The sequence below is a fragment of the Megachile rotundata genome, chromosome 7 (assembly GCF_050947335.1).
Source record: "Megachile rotundata isolate GNS110a chromosome 7, iyMegRotu1, whole genome shotgun sequence".
Classification (NCBI taxonomy): domain Eukaryota; kingdom Metazoa; phylum Arthropoda; class Insecta; order Hymenoptera; family Megachilidae; genus Megachile; species Megachile rotundata.
Genome location: NC_134989.1, coordinates 18,260,269 through 18,280,328, shown reverse-complemented (window position 1 = coordinate 18,280,328; position 20,060 = coordinate 18,260,269). Strand labels below are relative to the sequence as shown.

The following is a 20,060-nucleotide window of genomic DNA, read 5'->3' as shown; positions in this document are numbered from 1 at the left end:
CTCGGCCGATGATGGGTGCCATTGGGTGTGGATATATCTATGTATGTACGTGTGCGTTTATCGGGTGCATGTGTCCCCGTTGCGCGTACACTACGGCCGAAAGAGGACTACAATCGAGTTTGACAGACGACCGGTTGCTAAGATCGAACAGGCACGACGAAGGCTCGTGTTCGATTAACGAATTCCGTTCTTCCTAATTATTGGTTAGCTACTAAGAATCTTTCAACTTAAAGGGATCGAATAAAAAATTCAAATTTGTTTTTCTTAGATAATCGTTTCGTTATTTTGGATAGTTACGAAAAGAACAGCCTGACGAAGTCTTTTGTAATTTGTCTGGAAGAACGGAAAGCAGAGAATCCGAACGATCGAAACGACCTTTGAAAGCGTTCTCGAAACAACGGGGGCGTATCGTCGACGCCCAGTCTTACGACGCGTGTCGCGATTTCTCGATAGAAAAAAATATCTACGTCTCTTAGTTGCCGACTTACGACTCATCATCGTGCAATAAACGCTGAAAATAAAACGCGCGCGCATAAATTTGATCGAGCAACGACAATAACGTTCAGAAGATTGCGATGGAAGTTACGATCGCAGACTCTTCTGGAACGAAGCTTCTTTCGAACGACTAGATGAATTATCTCGTTGGCTGCGAAACCGACAGCCAATGTTCTTTGGAGCCGTGAATGCCATGCAAGTGACGTCGCATTGTCTCGAGCACTTCTGAAGAGTGGTACGCCTTCGTGGAGCTGAAAGTGGCTCTTTATTGCCCCTGTTTCTTTCCCGTTGTCACGGGAGTAACAAGAATTTTTTGACGAAAAGAATAATGGACCTAGCTAAAACTTTATTTCATGGGACCTCCAAGTAAATCCGAACATAGATTTTTCGAAAAAAGTGATTTTACCTCGGTGTTCAATTACTTTCGTATTAACTTTATAAACATACGCGTAACGCGTACATGGTTGATTTTGCGATGGAGTTACTTCATAGAGTACGCTTCGAAAAGTTCGCGAGCAAATTAATAGCTCGCAATATTGCCACCGTCGCGACTCGACGCGACGGGGATATAGCGATTTAATAGCGAACGCTTGTTTCGCGTAGAAATACACGCCGTGTTGTTTCGTTGTACGAGGGCGCTTCGAGAATCTCGGATTACTCGTATAAAGTCGACGACGTAAACGGTGCTGAAAACTTGGCGAAGAATTCTCATATCGGGGCGGCACGGCGCAAAGAACGCTGAAACGTTGAAAAATTTTTCGAATTGATCGCACCGGTAGGAGCGCTTTCGCGCAAGGAATTCAGACAAGCTCCCGGTTCCTCGCTGCCTCGGTTCGTTAGACGAGATAATAAGGACAAGGGTTATCAGATTCTGTGTCCTTTCTTTGGATTTTCTCGCGAACTTTCTCTATACCGGTATGAAATCAGCTGTTCCTCCTTGTTCAACCATCTTTCATGTTCGTGGCAAATCGTTCGTGGAAAACCATCACCTCTATGTGAACACGTTGAAGCAACGAAAGCAGAAAATTAGGAATTTCGTTGTTCGACGTAATTCGTACAACGCGTCTTGCAATTTATACCGTAGAAGCAAGGATAGTTTTATTCCTCGTTGAAATCTCTGTTAAAAATTCTATGCTGGCTCGAATATCCGAGAGTTGGCTTCATATAGCAACCCCTTGGTAAACAGAAGCTGTTTATTCCGGTCGCGTAGCCCCGAAATTTCCGAGACCTTTATTTCGCGAGAAATTCAATAACTGGAAGTTTCATACGTTGAAAGGGTCGGAAAATTGTTCTCGGTAGCATGACCACCTTCGAATCTCGATCTGTTCGGCAAGAATTCAAATTTTATTTTATCACCAATTATTTCGATTCGTATGATTATTTACGAAGAGAAACTAAACGATGCAACAAGTTGAAACCGAATTTAGTTTATTATCGTATAATAATAAAAATGATTATTCGTAAACGTTCAACAATACGATGTACGATCACTGCCTAACACGGTAATACAACCATATTACGTTTCGCGAAAGTAATTTTATGCATGCTTGCAAACTCGAAGCGTATCAAAGCGAATTTTGATGCTCGTTAAACGAACAAGATACAATAAGCTTACAGAATTCTTGTAAACCTCTTTCGCTGTAGTACGAATCGATCGTTTAATCTTTGACCGTTTACGGAAGAACGATGTTTAAAGGATATTCGCGATAATTAGAAAAGTTGAATAGTTTGAAATTTTCTAATACCGTGCTGGATAATACCCTCGATCTTTCTCCTTAGATCATAGTTTTCGAGTGTAGAAATTTTTGCTCACCGAACAATGAGTATCCCAGTCACGTAAATGGTTTTATCGCTATACGAGAGGAAAATAGAGAGGAAAAAAAATGGATTTGATCGAGTTAGCAAATATTTGTTCGGTGATTCGCGTAATGCTTTTATGGAAGTGATACGCTGGGAGGTAAGATCGTAGATTGATCGATCGTCTATCGTACACGAGTTCTTTTGGACCACGTTTCCCGTGTCTATTCGGGGTTGATCGAACGCAGAAGCCCATTAGATGGCGAGGAACGGCGGAAAAGACGGGAAGATAAAATATCAACGAGAAACGCGGCAGACTGACGGGAATCCTGGCTAACATGCTTATCCCGATGCGGGTGAACATAATCCTTCTTCGAGACCGATGAGATCTCAGGGGGAAATTCTTGCGATCGCAGCGTTTCGCCGAGCAAACGTTCGCGATGATGTTCCAGGAATATCATATTCTTAAGATAGAAGCACATTCTCTGTCCAGTTAGAAAGATAAGAATTACGGTTAGCGAAGAACTTTCCGATTTATCGAACCGATCTGTCTGATAATCAATTGTGGCGAGTATATCACGGATGATGTACGCGAATTGCTCGACTATTTGGGATACTTGGAACTTAGATAACCTTATTAAGTGTTGTTCAAGCTTGTTTAGAAAGTACGAATTCGTATTTTCTAAGTGGTCGGATATTGGAATTTCGATTAAATGGAAACAAATTTGTTCGAAATTGGCCTCCGTTTCCGGATTAATAATAACCGTTTAAAAAAGCCGGGATCTCTGAATCGAAGTTTCGTATCCGGATGCTATCGTAATGAAGTTACTCGAACTAGCGAGTTCAGGAGAGAACAGGCAATTCCGTAGAACAGGGACAGTAATATCTCTATTAAAGTTGTTCGAGCCGGAAAAGGGGTTATAACTTGATCATTACAAGGATTTGACTTTCGATCGAGCATTTGTTCGTAGCGTAAGACTAACTATTTTAATTGCGTTGAAAGATACGTCGATGCCAGGAAGAACAGAACTTACAGAATCGGGCTTCCAACGAGGGATGATAATAACTCACCAAAGTCGGCAGTTAGTTCGGAAAAATAACCCAATTAAACAATTCTGAACGGTCGGTGGTGTTTTCCACTTTAAAGGAGTATTCTCCTCCTTGCGGAAATTTATTTACCCCGGTTTAGCTTGCTCGAGTGTTCCAACCTGACCCCTTCTATCTCTGCTACAAATCAACAGGCACGAAATCTGTTCAGGAAATTGCTACAACGACTCCGAAGATTTGCATTTTCTCTGCAAACAGGGAGGAACGTTTAAACGATTCGTGGATGCCATTATGATCGCGCACATAATTAACCGCTGACTTAATTCGATGAAATTTTGAACGCGCGATGTTTGTTTTCACCATGAACAACATTTATGGTATAACTTTCCAGAATCCAGAATTCAGCTTCACCATAATGGTGGTTTGTGCATGCGAGTATACGGACGCGATAGATAATTATAATACGATAACATAACGCGGAACGATGATTATTTCGCTTTTCGTATGCGCCATTGCATGCCGCTCTATGCGTCGATACGTTAGCTCCCCCGAGCGGAAATCTTTCGCTACGCGAGTTTCTCGATTCGCTTTCGAGTTTATGAAAATTTTGGAAACTTCAAGAAAACTTGGAGAAAAGTTACGAAAGAAATTTAAATAACATCTAAAGAATTGCAGGCGGAAGGTAGAAAAACATTGGACATTTTTGATTTTTTTATAGCGAAATAAAAAGGTAGCTCATGAAACGTTCAAACATTTCCTCTACGAAAACTCGATCGAGTGTTATCGGTATCCAGTTCTCGATGCAAAGAACTGGATTCGTTTCCGTCCGGTGACCAAGATCGACGAAGAAATATCGTGTTTCATCCTGGGACAAGACGAATTGTCCAAGAGAACGGAGCTGAGGATTTCATCGCAGGGGCAGGGTTAGCAGGCTGATATTGTCGGGCGGGATGTGGAACAGGTAGTCATTTCGGCGATGAAATCAGCCTGTCGAACCCTGCGCCGTGTTTTGTTTGTTCTCGATCGGTTCGGTGTCCTGCGAGGGAATCCTTTTTCCGTCATTCACCTGACCCGTTGAAAACTGCTGCGAAAAATTATCATCCAGGACACTTAGATTTTTCGATTCAGAATTCGCGTAACTGCTCGTATTTCCTAATGTAACGATTAACCAGCTTCCTCGCGTACGTACCTCGATTTTCACTCTAATTGTAAGCGTATTTGTTGAATTTCTTCGCGGATCACAAAACCGACGAAACATAGCTAACTCCTAATTCCGTGTTATCTCGTCGTTTCAAGGACCTTCGGTTATTATTATTGTTGTTGTTGTCGTCGTCGTCGTCGTCGTCGTCGTCGTCAGGAAGTTATGTTGTCTGAATGCCGTCTATCTCTTCGTATCCTCTTCACTTGTCTGAACACTGTCATCGTTACACGAGATTAGCAGTCAATTGCGAAGTTCGCGACTGTTCGTTCGACCAACAAGAACCACCGCAAACGTTTGCCGCGATAAGCTGTTCTCTCTGTGTTTCGGAAACGACGTTGTCGGTTATAAACTTTGCCGTTTGATTGGCTTATTCGGTCGTGAGTAGCTTGTTTCGTTGGAAATTCGCACGATTTGCATTTCAAATCTTCTCCGTAGAAATTTCATTTTCTTGCTTGCTTCTGGTAATTGTCATAATTCCCGACGAGTATTTCGAAAGTTTTGCAAAAACAATATAATAAAACAAAGACAACGCGCAACGATCGTAGTTTGACACGTAACGCCATTGGTGTGCCACTAGTCGTATGATACGATCGTGGCTTGACGAAGCATGATTTGTCAAACAGTTGCCGTCGACCTTTACGCGAATATTTTCTCCCCAATCGTCTGTCGCTTTCTCTATCCCTTCGTGTATCGGAAAATTTTCACGGAGCGTATTCGGCGATATATTTTTGTACGAATAACAGTTACCAAATAATGCGAAATGTTTCACGAGTTAATGGGCTATTTAAAGTCTGAATTATTCAAAGGTCGGACAATGATTTATGACCGATCTATCTATGGAAGCTTATAATTTTACGTCATCATAACAATGCATAATAACTGACACGGCCAGGTGGAATGAAAATTCGATTACCGTTTCACCGATATATCGTCGCTTCTAAAATATTTACGCTCGCGTTAACTGAAAGCTCCGCCTGAAAATGAATAATGGACACTTTGGCTCGAGTGCGCAACGAGTATAGCTAATAATTATTACGCGAGAATTTTTCACGACTTGTGTTACGAATTCAAAGTGTCGAACTATTTTCTTTTTTCTTATTTAAGTTCTTATTGTTTTCGCCATAGGTACCAAGAATCCATCCAGATGGTTAGGCGCACCTCCTAAGTTTGAATAACGCGTAACGTTAAAAATGAACAGTTGGTTGGTATATTCTATGAAATTATCCAATAAATTGTGACGTTGTAAGTTGGAACGTGCGCGAGGAGATCTTACTCCGCTATGCGTGTATAGCGGTTGAGAATAAACGCGATGGAAAAAAAGAGAAGAAACGAGTTTCTGGAGTCCGTCGTGTACGAATGGAAAAATAAAGAGAACCGTCTGGAAGCTCTCCGCTTCCAGAAGCGCATAGCCAATATTGTTTTTAAAATAGAGGAACGATGTCGATAAAGAATCGTAGAATAAAGTTGTCGCGAATCCTGTTTCTTTTTCGATACGTTTCAGACGTGTATTTACGTACTCTGTAACCGAGCGTTAAACAGAATTATTCTATTCGATTATCGATATCATAATTCGGACACACATGCCGCGAACAGAAGCGGACGCCGCTCGGTTAAAATTGTTCGAACGAAGTGTTTATGTATTACGTTACCTAGACTATACATAACGGTGTCTACGAAACACTATAACATAATTGAAATTTGATAATTGATCGAATAACATCGAGGTCGATCGCAAGGATAATGTTTAATCGAAACGCTGCAAGTTAATTTACGAGTAGAACAGAGTTATACTCTAGCGCTAATTCGGTGTAACGATAACGACCAGAAACATTTCGTGTCTCTCGACTGCATCGAGATGACGTGTTTCCTTCGTTGTTAACCATTGTTTCGTACAGACGCCGGTTATGCTCTCGACCGACTTTTAGCGATGTCGCTAAATGGATTTCCCCTCTTCTCGAGAGGAAAACGGGATCTTTCAACTTCTAATCGGGGAAACAATTAGGCGGTACAACGTCGACAACCAGCAACATTAAGTTTCGAAAATTAAACACGATTGCTGGTGGAGCGAGGATACGCGTTCGATTCTCGTGCGCTGAATTGTGACGCGTTTTATCGCCGTGCATTCTATTTTATATAATTAATATGCGGTAAAACCCGTTGCAATGCAAATTACAAATTGGATATGCGTGTACCTTGGTAATTAAAAAAGTATACGAAGAGAACGTTCGCGTAATCTCCTATGGGAAACGAAATTACATTCGATATTCGGTCCAAGAATATTTTACTTTCAAGAAGATGAAGCATTTTTCTTCGAGGAAATTGTTCGCTTTTAATGGCTGAAACGTTCCCATCGGCGAATAGAACTTTTCTACCGATAATTCAAAGCAGTCAGAATTTATTATATTTTTCCTGGTATTTGCAACAAATCGATCTGATTTTGCGCACTCTTTGCTGGAATATTTGAAATTGAGGCTCGGGACGATCAATATACATTGTATATTTATTACCGATAATTCGGCATACAATATGGAAATGATATTTGAAGTTTCAATATACCGTTTGTTTAACGAACACGTGAAATAATTACGTAGAACAAGTGGAAACGCGACCAATAGCTTTCGAATGTATCGAGAGAAAAAAGCAGACGAGCAGGTCCAGAATCGTCGAGCGAACGAGGACTGTGGCGGTAAAACGGAAATAGGAGTCTCTCTTTTAATCGGATAGACGCGACGCAAGAAGCTCATTAATCTCCCTCGCCTTTCAAACAGTCTTTTTCTCTGATGCTCGATGCGCGCGGTTTCCTCGCGGTTTTTCGACTCTTTTCGCTCCTTCGTTCGCTCGTAATTATTTCATCGAGTTTGCATCGTCACTGTGTATCTCGCGTCGTCCGTCTTTTAATCGTCGCTTCGATTCGAATTTTAATTTGGTCTCCGTGTTCTACGCGTTAAATTGATCTACCGGATGTAAACGATTGGCGTTACTCGTGCAATTAAGCGAAACGGAAAAACAGAAAATCATTGTTTTCGACGCGAAATGTTCGGATGTACGGATGTACGAACAAGAGAGCGGTTTTCAAGAATTCTCATCGGGCATGCAAAGGTCGGTTGTCGATGCTCCAAAGTAAACCTGAGACGTTAACGAAGCTAAGGGAACGAAGATTACGAATGCGTCTCGAATACTCCCGTTCTAGGCTGCTCCCTAGGAACGTGTACGACGAGGGGCTTTCTAATTAGTCAGCCGGTTATCCTCTAAGCAGACGTTTAAAGCGACTGCTTCCCTCCGCTTCGTAACGTGTCACGATTACAGAACTGCCGGATTAAAGCACGAATTTCACGCTCGTAAGAAACAGGTAATTCGTTCGAGTTAGAAGCGTTGGTAAAATTATTGTTCAATCGACGAAACTGAAAAGACGAAACGAGGATCGCGTAACGCGGTGGAACGCGATCGAAAGTCGATGGAAATTAATTAGAATCGCGGTGCGATCGTACTTGAAATATAGCGAACGGAAATGTTTACGGCCTTGAAAGTTAATTAAAATGATCGACACGCGCAATAATCGTGATCGAAATGAAATTGATTAAAGGAGAATGCTTTTGATGTTGCTAGAGCGAAACAAGAGTTCAATTTGCTAATTAAAGGTCTGAATTGTATAACCGGTTAAAAAATTACAGCGGCAGCAAACGAGGAATAAATTGAAGTGTATGCTTTGGCTGCCACTTAAAGTCACGAGCAGACGATGTAGCTTTAAGTCAGACTCGCGAGCCACTTTGTCGAAAAGAATGTAACGAAGTTCATTTGGTGGCGTGCAGAGTGCCGGCAGAATTCAGTTTCGTGTTTAAGAGGTCACCGATGGTGGCACGAGAGAACTCGAAGGTTCGCGGAATACTCTGGAAACAGCTTCGAGTAATTTCTCGGGCAAGCTCTCGGCCGACCACCATGCTGAACATTGGACCGTTAAAGATGCAAGAGGCAACAACCACTTGATATCCTTGCCAAATTCCTGCTCGCCGTTCGTTCCTTCGAAACTCTTAGAGCTAACCTAAAGATTCTCAAGATTTTTTCCAATTTTCTAAAACAACTATACTCATTGCGAATACTTGAATGCGACATTTTGCGAGTTCACTCGAATTTCAATAGCGTTAACGATAACTAATTCGATCGGATAGAAAACAATGAGAAAAGAATCGAAAGAACGATCGTAATTACGGTTTGAACACTTTCTTGGCTAGCGTCTCCATAAATTCGGAAGGAATCGAATCTCGTAACGGATGGGGAGAACCTTGAAAGTTCCTCGATAATTTCACCTAATCCGCTCGCGTTTCTGCACCGTTCCTCTCCTCGATCTTCGCTTCTCGCTTCTACTGACCGGTGTAAATTTAATAAAGCTTCTCCTTTATCTAAATGGTCCGTGATTCGCACGATACCCGCTGGTAAATACGACGTCTCGTTTAAGGTCTTAGCCGAGAGCTCGTGGAGTTCGTTCTTCGTTATCTCTATCGGCGATTTCGAGGTCGAAACGAGGATTCCACCGAGCGTAATCCATTGGAAGAAGAATGCACCTCCTTCGCAACACTCGAAAGAACGATTGTCCCGAATTCTGTCTCGAATTTCTCGACTCGAGGCGAATTCTATTTCCCCCTGGAGGCTAACTTTCCGAACCTCGTAGAATAGCTATCGATTTTGTCGATCTAGAATTTCCTTCTAGATGAAGAATTTGCTTCTGGAATTTGTCGTAAATGCGTATCGACAAAATGAAAAAGCAAAATCGCGTAGTCGCGCGGAACACGTTCTACGACAACCGTAACAAGATAGGTACGCTAGTTCGTTACCACGCGACAGAAGAATCGAATGATCGCGGATGCGGCGTAAATTTTCCACAAAGCCGATAATGAACGAGCGTTAACGACGCCTTTATCTCGAAACGGCGCCTAGTGAGCGCCACATACAGGTTACTTCATAATTCAAGCTTTATCTCTGGGACTCGATGCGCGCTCTTTTCGCTCGGACGATTCCCAGGCGATCTCTGGTTGTCTCGTAAAATCGTTTTACCGTTCTCTCCGTGAGTCGGTTGAATTTTGTTGACGATATTCCTGGAAAAACGTACACGCATGAACGCGAGCGAAAAAGAAGGTGAACGTTCTGTTCGTACGAACCGGCTGCGAGATGTAAACAAGCGTGTCGATAGGTCCCCAGATCCGTGCTTCGTGTCGTCCTCGACGTTCGCTCGGAATGGAAGCGTAGCTGATCCCCCGTGTTCTAGGACAATCGAGTTAAAAATTGTAAAAACACGACGGGAAAGCAGGATCGTCTTATGGAACGCTTTCAACGGTTAAAAAGCACAAGCTGACACGATGCTTGTTCGGTAAACGTATGTCGGCTTTAGAAATGATCGCTTTACTTATAAGATGCGCTATTAAAATTAGCAAGCGTTCGCGAACTATTGCGAACACGAAGGAAATAAAACCGTTCCGCCACGATACGACGCTAAAAGTAGTACGAGTCAACGATGTACGCAAGGGACAAGAATAAAAGGTAGAGAAAAGTAGGAGCGCGGAGGTACGCGTACCCGAATCACGGGGAATAAAATTCGTGAATTATCTCCAGGGAGTGATTTGCATTCGAAAAAGAAGAAGGGACCAGGATGAAACGGGGCCGGCTAATCCAGGCTAGAAGACTGACGAAAACATTACGTACAAATGAAATCGAGAATTTGCATAAGTTTCGCTTCGTCTTTTCGCGCTGGCTGCTCCATCGTTTCGTCGACAAAAGAAAATTCCAAAGGCGGAAACTTATGCCTGCCTTTCGAATCGTTCCAAGGAGAACTAATGGACTTTCTCGGTCAACGTTGCTTCGTTTCTCCTTCGAACTTTAACGAACCTTTATCCGTTCGTCGATGACGCGTAAATTTCGTTTGTTCCATCGCTTTTTCGGACGACAAAGCCCACTGGAATTTTAACGCGATTCGAACATCGCCGATATTCTAACAACGAATGTAAACGTTTAATACTTACACGAGCATTATACGCGTTACATCGTCCACGCGATGTCCGATGAAAAGATGCGACGGTAACGTTTTGAATTTTGCGAAAAATTTCTGACACGTGCAGTACAGGAAAATGTACAGTCGTTTATTGACAGTGACAAACGTGCGGGTTAGTTATCGATTTTCGTCGATGATAAAAGCAACCGTAGAGAAAGAGAGGGAGACAAAGAAAGGGAAAGAGCGACGTAAATTGTGCCCTCATCTTCTATATTATTAATGCGTTTTGTTCGCTATAAACATCGACGAAACGTGAAATTACAAACAGTTATTCGCGCAAGCTTTTCATTGTGTTACTCGTTCAATGAACGTACGGCAATTCCGCTGAAAAGTAGCGAGCCATGGAAAGCGATGATAAAATCACCTCCTGTGTACGAAAGCCTGTCAATTTTTTTCTCCGACAACAACGAGCAAGTGCGAAATTTAAATGAAACGCGCGTTCGCGAGGATTCAACCTATTTCCTGTTCGATCGAACAATAAATATTTGTACGGATAAAAATGAATCCGAGGAAAAAAGTTGACGCTACATAAGAATAATCGTTTAAGGAATTAATCGACGATTCGATCATCGAATTGTTCGTTAACGAAACTTGGTAACGGTAGCCTGGTAAGAAACGAATGGAGGTTTCAACGTTTAAATTACTTCCGAAAGACGTTCCAGCGGTCGAGTAACAGAAATGGAAAGATGAGGAGAATTTAACGAGAGAAAGATAGGACTGAATACCCCAGTGACGTTACAAAGAGTATTCTCAAAGAAAATCTGGATTCTTACATTTGGCAGCATTCCATTTCACCACGGCGCGGCGACTAGATGAAAGAGCCGCGAAGGGCTTGCGCTAAAGAAACGGCAAAAAAGTGGCCTGTCTGGAGGTGTCCTTTTAAAACAGAAAAATCCTCGGTATTCTTTCAAGCTGTCAAGCTCCGTTGAAATTCAATTACAATGAAATTTTTAGCTTCCGTAGCGATTAATTATTAGAGATTTCGTTTCTGCTCGTGTTCCCGTTCGATAGGCGTTTTATCGAAATTTTAAGTAATCGCAACGATACAGAAAGCACATATCGTAGTCGCGAATCGACACAGATAATACGGTCCTCTCGTATTTTCGCCTCGGGTCCGAAGGACGGTCAATCTGTAGCGGCGACAAAAATGCTGGCTGCGGTAGCTTGTAAATTTTCAGAGCCGACAAGAAATGAAATGCAAATCACCGGCTCGCCAGGGGCGGCGAAAGTAAGTCGAGACGCGTACCGACGCTACGATAAAACTGGGCTTGCACGATTTAATTAACAATTTAGCAGCCGTAGGTAACGCGGCCAGGCTTTGCTATTCTCTCCTCGGGCTGTGCCACGTCGGACCCACCGGGGCACACGGTATCTTCCTAAATGAATTTTCATAGAGCCGATTCAGCTCGAGGTTCATAGTGTGCCAAGGATTTATAATCGGTTTGATTAAACTACCCGCTAATCCCAGCTAGTCGAGTGGAGTTGGCCGACTCGCGAAAGGAATTATTTGCCAACGGGTATCCTCGAGCTTTCGATCCGATCTTACCCGCAAGCGCCGTCGTCGAGTCACCACGAATCGGTTCGATTAAATTATGCATCGAAGCAACGAAGATCGATCGCAACGGTGTTTGTGGCCACGGTTCAAATTGCCAGATTCGTAGATGAGTTTTCCCCGGTGAAACACCTGTTTCCTCTTTCCTTTGCTGATCGATCGTTCTTCGCTGCTTATCGTCGTTACCTTTGATTCGCGTTGTACAACGATACTCGGATACTTTGCCGTACCGTCACAATTCGTCCATTAATTACTTAATTGTTCTATAAAGCAGCAGTTGTTTTATCGCATTATAACGCTCGGAAAGCTGAATTAAACATTTTCCGTAAATTATTTGGCGAAAAAAAATATTTGATGAATAACCGTTTTCGCCAAGCGAAAGAGTTCGCTAAAACTGACAATTACAGGTCGATCAATGGTCGACCGTAGACCGATTTCCGCGAAGAAGTCTTCAAGAATCGATAAAGCAAATCGGATCATGGAAATCCTCGCCTTACGCGCGACAGTTTCAATCTGAACGCCTCTATCTTCTCAGAAATTATCGCCAATCTTCTAATCCGAAGAAAATTTTTCTTCGATCGTAGCATTTGCAAACTTATATAAGCTTTACGCAACTATCGTAGCTTAAAAGGAAATTTCTTCCTCCTTGACAATTACACGGTTGATCGTGGAATTTCGGTCGAAAGTGAAAATCGCGGAAACCATTCTCCGAAGCGATGTTCCATGTCTTCGGGAATATTCGTGCAAACCTCTGCAGGTGTAAATCCACGGCCTTGTTTGGCCGGTCGCCTAAATTAATCTTGATTAATCCTCTCGGCTATTCCATCGGTTCGTCGAAGCGATCCGAAAGGCGAGAACGATGTTCAATGATCGCTCGTTAAAAGGATTTTCGATCGTTGCTAGCCATCTCTGGTAGACGTTAATGGCACCTAAGACGAGTATGCCGAGGTAATTCATTTGCATAAAATGAAGGATCTTATTAGTTCGTTAAGGGCTCATCGTGCTCCGATCGAACGTTCAGAGTTTCAAGTAGTAGCGGCTGTCACTGGTCTGGCACGAACCGCTCTTGCTTCTTTCGTCGAAACTTTCGGACGGTTTTTCGACTATTCTTAGCTTTCTTTTTAGACGTCTCTTTAGGCTTCGCGATTACGTGCAGAACGTTGCCGCGACACGAGGTTAAAACATCGCTTAGCGATATCGCGCGTTCAGAATACGAACGAAAATGTGAAACTAATCGGGTGAAATTCCCTTAACGTCGGATACCCTCGGAATTCTCCGCTCGTTTCTATTCCACAAGTGGCATGTTTCGGTTGTACGAGCGAGAATCACAAGCCGCGAAATAACCTAGAGGCACTTTGTTGCATTAGAAATAAGGTTGCAGTAGGTTTGTACAGCGGAGCTTTTTTCCTACGAGTATTATGCAAATAATACAGAAGCGAGAACAGGGTTTGGACGACGCGGCAAACGAGAAATCCACTTCACCGTTGTGTCTCGCTTCGTAATTAAAACGAATAACCTTATGTAATTACATGTAAAGCGGCACGAGTAACTCGGAACTACGGGAGAGAGAGAGAGAGAGAAAGAGGGAGGAAACGCTGTTACATTATGGTACGTATATGATACAGGCGTCAAAACTGCGTTGTAATCGTGAAACGATAGCCGTGTTCTAGTCTTACTTAAAGGACAGGGTCAGAATGCTCGAAGGTAATCGAATCTTTACCGGTTATTCTCGCTCGCGTACACGCTCGCTTTTGCGACCGCCGACGTCGGGACAAATATCGGATGAGAAGCGACGCATCGCTTGTTTTCGATAAATTCGAATCTCGGAAAATTTCGAATTTTGCGTGTAATAGCTAAGTACAGTTTTGCGAGAAATTTCCTGGTACGTCCGAGCATGATGCAAAGTTAGACGGCATTAGCATAGGTGAACCGTTCGCTTCTCATTTTTGTCCCGCTGCGCTGGTCCAACGGCGTTTGTTTCGGAAAGTTAATTAAACGTCAGATTCGCTGTGCATTCGGTTGACTAGCACACGACGCGAATACGAATTCGTCGAAATTTACCGGCGAGACGTCCAAAGGGATTATTACGGCCGCGTTCCGAGACACGCTGCTACGCCCTTTTGATTATTGCGAGCGAAAATTTTCCAAATACACCCTGCTGCTTTATGAATATCCGCAAACTTCCTCCGAGACAGAGAATCTCGTTAAAGCTAGCTAGTCGCGTTCCAGACTCATTCGCAAATTACTTATTAATTTGGCAAAACGCTTGAACCTCCGCTCCGGTACGCTCGCTTGACAAATGTAGTTATCGTCGGTGCCGAGTTGTGCTCGTGCGAGCAGCGCAGATAATACAGAGCGATAATGCGAGATGAACGCGAATAGTCGCTAGCGGAGACGAAAACTACAACTAAGCTCCGCGCGTAAATCACCGTGCTCGTTAGCACGATTTGAGCCGATTACCGTTCACCAAAGAGATTTAACGGTCACGGTGGTATAATCCGCGCCAGATTAAGACGTACACGGTGTACCAGTTTGTCTAGAACACTCGGATACCTGTCTTTGCCCGGGTATTAACAGACGAAACTAATTCGGTTGCTTTGCTCGAGAGCGTACATTTACGTTTCGTTAACGACATCTTCGCCGATACACGTATATTTTAATCGATCTCCCACGATTTCGATCGAATTTACGACTCGACTCGTTCTCGTTTTCGCGTGCTCGAGAACTCGTGACATCAAGTAACGCACGCGTTACTAAGGACGATCGTTTTCAACCGTGGCTGTCTATGTTTACGCGTAAATCACTGGCACGCGTAATACCGCTCTAATTACGTATTAATACCGGATCCCACGCTTTCCTCTTGTTTCCACGTTGATTTCGTGGTCGCTTATATAACTGGTGAAAGTATGTAATAAGATAACTAGCATAATCGATTAGTCGGTGTTCGAGCGTCGTTGTTTCTTGCTCGTAGCACGCTTTCCATTCCGTTTTGGTAACAACGTAACTCGGTTTTCGGTGAAATTACACGAACAGGATGTCACGGTGCATCGCTGAAATCGCGAGCGACGGAAGAAGAGCGTGTCTTCCTGCGGTCCAGCTGAAATACGCACCGAGACAGCTTCGTTCCTGTTCTTTCGTTCGTGTAATTACTCTTTGCCGATTATTTTTTTGAAAAAGAACCGCGGAATCGAGTTTCACCGAGCTTTAAAATCTCCTTACCGCGCGCGTTTTCTTTCTAACGAAACTCGTTCACCGCGATTCGAGGATAATTATTTGCAAACTAAGAAAGAGGACGAATTTAGTTGTCAAACTGATAAGTATTAAATTGTTTACGGTGAACCGCAACTCGGTAACCGTGTTGCAACGCGATCGACGATAAAAGTTGAAGTTAGCGAATAGGCGAACGTTTAAGCCGTTTCTTACCGGCGTGTAATTATTGTTCTACAAGACACTGATATATTGCAATGGCCAACAGCCACGTGTTTTCTTCCGCGGTCTCGATATTTCTTGTCGCTTTCGGCGAACGTACATTTCCTTGGTTGGCCTGCTTTTTCCCGCGTTGGCTCGTTAGGCTGGAAAAATCACTGCCTCCGCGTGTCGCGTCGTTCGCTTTCTGGCCAACGAGTTTCGCGCTACGATACTAAATGCGCGCGTGTAATCTTCGTTAAGAGAGCGTCTGGTTTCTTTCCTGTGTCGCTCGGGGCCACTTATTTTCAGACAACAAGTGAAATTATAGCCCGATGCGATATTAACCGACCTGTAGAAAAACTATCCGTTGTACACTGCACGCTGTTCTCGTGCTTGGGGGTAGAGATGCACCATAACAATTTGTTCCTGTCCAAATGAAAAGGAAGGGAGACGAAACGTTCTGCGAAATAAAATTGTTCGCTTGTTGCTGTACACGCGGTACGCTATAGAGAATAAGCGAGATAAAAAGAACACCCGTTCAACGGTACATCGTAATTACGTGGAAGACGAAGGATCTGTTCGCGCAACAAAATCTTATGGATTTCGTCTTCAAAGATTTTCTCTTCTTTCCTCGCGAATGTAGAATTACAGAGATGTAATTTCGTGTACGGTGCTTAAAAGAATTGTAAACGAAGGAACGAGCTCGCCCCGTCACGGAAACTTTAATTCAGTCTTTTTAGAGAATCGCTATTAATTTCGATTTCTACCGATCTCTGCCGTCCAATTGCATCGACTGTTTCGAACAACTACGTTAAACGCTTTACGAGTGACTAGAATGCTGCTTCAAGTTTAACGGACACGGAATAATTGCACGCGCCGCAACGCTAATTCGCACACGCGTTTAATTCGACGATCCTGGCGCAAGTCCCAGTTGAATCATTCGATCGCTGTACGGCCGGCAATCGGCTGACCGTCGTCGTAATCGGTCAGCGCATCCTATCATTATTTATGAAAATAATATCCCAACTAATGGCGTAAATTTGTGCTTATCGCGAGGCCGCTATGTTTCACCGGCGCGGCGCGGCGCGGCGCGGCGCGGCGCGGCAATGCGATCGGTCGCAGTTGAAAGTTAATGCGATCGATTCAGGATATCAGCCAATTGACGCGCAAGGCGCGAATTATTGCTTTAATTTCGTTCACGCTTATCGAATAAAACGGATATTGTACAATTAAATTCTATGTCAACCTATGTTTTTCTTCCTTCGAATAATAGTTGTAGAGTAGGTAAGTGCATTTCTTAAGGGCCATAATCAATTTAGGGTCGCGTTAAGCGCGTAATCGAGAAGGGATAATTCGTTATGAAGTTAGCCAGGGTATCTTAACGAGCTGCACCTACTTAATTCCTAGTAGTAGCATCGTACCAGTCGTCGAGGTAACATCCTTCGAGGTTCGAAAGAAGAATAAAAGTTGATCTTGGCAACGTTTCCCCCGAAGCAGGCATCCTTAATTTACAACATCTTTTAAGATCTTGACGACGCTTTACTTTCAAGGTTCAAAGCAAAGTCGGATCATACTTTAAAACGCGAAAGGTAAAAGTTGCCAAGAGTACCCGAAGAAATCTCTCGGTGTGCACGATATTCTTTACCGAATCGCGTTGTTATCGTAAAAAGTACAATTAATTTTTTAACTTAATTTTTTGCCACGTTAAAAATTATGTTAAAAAAACTTGAAATTATCGGGGTTCACCGTCTCGCTGCAACCTTGTTCATCGTTTAGATACGCGGAAACCGACGAGCAACGGACAGGCAATTTTTAAAGTACAAGAATTTGTTTAACAAACATCGCGAGAAAGCTTGTCGAAGGAAATTTCTCGCTGGAATATAGCGACGTCGGACGCGCAGCAACAGGACAAATAAATAAGCATGTTTGTCGAGCAAAAACTCGGAGATTTGAAAGGAGGAATTTTTTGCCAGCGTCGCGCGTCTCGTTTCGGTGCGTGTGCAAATGGGTTCCGCTTGAAAAGTTAGGTGAAAAGCAGAAGCGACTCATAAAGTCCGCAAGTTCGGTAGCCGTCGTCGGCGAACGAGGAAACTGGCTCTCTCGAAGGCACTCGAGAACTTTTTATATCGTCGAAGCGCGAATCGTCGTGGTAATTAAACTGATCGAACGGTCACGGACACCCTGCAATTAGCTCGGTCCACCATACATCGTCGCTTCGGTAGATTCGGTGATTTCGATGGATCGATAAACGCCTTGGTTGCTCCTTGATAAACAAGCCGTGCAGAACTGACCCAACGGGACCAATCGATTTATCGATTCGACCACTCACAAAGGAAGCTTCTCGCGTGCTTCGGAACGGATTGTCCGAGATTATCAGCGGGAAATTCCCTGTAACGTGCTTCATTAACGCGATAGGCGATGTTCATAAACATTGCTCATCGAATCGGTTGAACGCGTTGACCGGAACGGTAGAAATAGTGTACGCGCGATTGGAATGGCAGAAAATAATACGAGTTTATGCGTTAGAAATTGCCAAGACGCGTCGAGAATTCTGCTTAACGCTTTGACCCAGGACGCTTCGCCGTACTCTAGAAATGCCGTTGAGAAACGAGGGATCCTCGGTTGGTTCGCCTGACCTCGACAAATTCGTACCTCCGACTTCTTACGGCGTTTTCATTCTGACTCGGCGACTTATCGATCGACGTTCGTCTGCTCGGTACGATCGTCGCATTCGCCAAGATTTAATCAGACAGAAGAATTCCCGAAGCGACGGAACGAAGACGAGACGTACAAGAAGCCGAGAATTAGTTTACGTCGCACGACGACGACAGTCTGTGTACGGTCGTTCGCGACGAAGATGCGTTCGGCTGGGAGCTGTCTCTTTAAAATTCGTTCGAGCGGAATGGAATTCTCATAATTTCATTGGATTCGCGCGTTTGCGCGTATTTACGCGAGACGAAGGACCCGCGCCGCGCTTTCGTGTCGTTTGCATTGTTTGCGACGTGTTGGCCGACGTGTCGCGTACAAAGGAACGCGCGGATATAAAAAAAAAGCAGAGGGAAAAAGTAGAAAGGAAAGCTGCGCATTACGATGATGAAAGAGATTCACGGGACCTCGAAACGACTTCTTTTCACGCGGCTCCATCGGAAATGGAGTCAAGAGACTGCTTTGATTGAACTTACTTTCTCTATCTAGCTGCTGTACTCTCGTTACGTTTTCGAGTCGATGTCGTGACCGACACTGTAACCCACTAGTAGCGTGGCCAAATAAAAATCTTGCGAAATACAGGCAATTGCGATGGATGTACGTCGGTGTAAGAGGATAAAAGCATGGACACCGAGCAAACAAAAGCGGTTCGAGCACGAATGATCCAGTTCGCTGAAAAAGTTAACTGGAAGAGAACGAATCACCGAAACCTCGAAAGGTACTTCTCCGTTTTGTGATCTTGCTCACAACATCTTGTTTAGAACATCGTCGCACTTTGTCTTACGCTATACATATGTACGTATAACAGATATCGAGTTAAGAGTATCGTCGATACGACCAAAAAGAAATTAGCGCATCGGGACACGAAAGTTAAAGACTCGCGAAGGACGATGTTGTCAGGAAGGAGCAGTCGACGATTCGGTGGACCGTAACGAGAGAATTTCTGCCAGTGACGTTGATCAATGCTTTGCCAGGCATCGTCATCGGTATTCTACGGCCAGTAGATCGTGAACGCGGCTGGCAAGACATTCAGCAGGGGTCCGAAACTGCTTACAGAGTAACGCTAACGATCTAATCTCTGTCAAGAATCGCGTTCATCGTGTTGCGCAGTCGAATTTATCGTGTTTACAGGTTGCGCTCCAATATCGTGCAGTCTATTTTGCAGGCTTTAGAAAAGGTACACGAAATTAATGAAATTACTTACCCAGCAATAATTGGCGAATGGAAAGTTTAGTCGGCTGACGATGCAGACTTCTACCGGAGAAGCGGATCGTAGATGTAGATCGTAAGACGTAAAGTAAACTCGATACGTTGCGGCGCTATCTGCTTACTCTCTGAGTAATTTCGAGATTTCGGAGAAACGTGTTTATTCCTGTCTATCTATCTGTTTATGTATCTATCTCGAATTTCGCCGATTAAACGTTTAAGTAGTTTAGTAAGTTCTTTCGTGCGTCGTCTCTACGGTTGTAAAAAAGACGTTAAAGCTAAATGGAAACCGACCTAGCTATCGGACACGTTTATCCGACGAATCTTGTCCACTATCGGTGCAATAAGTCGTGTACGTGCGATCGAGAATCCAAAGGGTAGCTTCCGAACCGTGAAAGATCGAGAACTAGTCGAGTTGTCGACGAGGTAATGGAGTTCTCCTTCTCTCTTTTTTTCTCGTTTTCTCTCGAACACGCTGCCAACGATCGCGTCGCCTTTCCGCTTGACAATTTCGGTTTATAGAGCTTGTTCGACGAACGCTTTTATCGCGATTCCTCTCTCATCCACCGCAACGATTCTATAAATAATCGCAAAGAATCGTGGAACCG

General features: G+C 43.7%; 1 protein-coding gene and 1 long non-coding RNA gene across 9 annotated transcripts in view; one reads left to right on the top strand and one right to left on the bottom strand.

Annotated features, from left to right (window-relative positions):
• Nucleotides 1-20,060, top strand: part of LOC100877977 (glutamate receptor ionotropic, kainate 2) — a 139,112-nt gene that overhangs the window by 57,595 nt on the left and 61,457 nt on the right. The gene's annotated exons all lie outside the window — the stretch shown is intronic.
• LOC143264871 (uncharacterized) lies at nt 4,038-5,126 on the bottom strand. The gene is made up of 2 exons (XR_013038837.1): nt 4,529-5,126; nt 4,038-4,423 (listed from the first exon to the last, which is right to left on the bottom strand). It is a non-coding gene; the product is annotated as an uncharacterized LOC143264871 (long non-coding RNA).